Raw genomic sequence first — 274 nt, forward strand, 5'->3', positions numbered from 1 at the left:
CTCCCCCCACAGCCCCCTTCCTGCGCCCGCGGTCCGGGCCTGGGTACCTTCACTCCCTGGGGGTTCGGAGACCTCTCGGGCGGTTCTCCTCTTTCTCCGGCACAGACACACTCTTCCCCCTCTACCGCCCCCGCCGGAACTTCCGTTGGCGTCCCGGGAACCCGGCCATCGCGGTACCGGAAGTAGCCTGGCCAGGGGTACGGAACCCGGAAGTGGGCGGCGGGCCCTCACCAGAGGGGCGGCCCTGCTGGGTACCTGGGGCCACCCCCCGCCA

General features: G+C 71.9%; 1 protein-coding gene across 2 annotated transcripts in view; it reads right to left on the minus strand.

The window, feature by feature from the left end:
• Positions 1-221, minus strand: part of LYPLA2 (lysophospholipase II) — a 4,482-nt gene extending 4,261 nt beyond the window's left edge. Inside the window, exon 1 of one of the 2 annotated variants that reach the window (XM_014546910.1) lies at positions 48-221. The gene's annotated coding sequence lies outside the window, so the exon portion shown is untranslated. The remainder of the gene's footprint in view (positions 1-47) is intronic. The other variant, XM_005875215.2, reaches the window with a different exon arrangement.
• Between the last annotated feature and the right edge of the window lie 53 nt (positions 222-274).

This window comes from Myotis brandtii, unplaced genomic scaffold (assembly GCF_000412655.1).
Source record: "Myotis brandtii unplaced genomic scaffold, ASM41265v1 scaffold456, whole genome shotgun sequence".
Classification (NCBI taxonomy): Eukaryota; Metazoa; Chordata; class Mammalia; order Chiroptera; family Vespertilionidae; genus Myotis; species Myotis brandtii.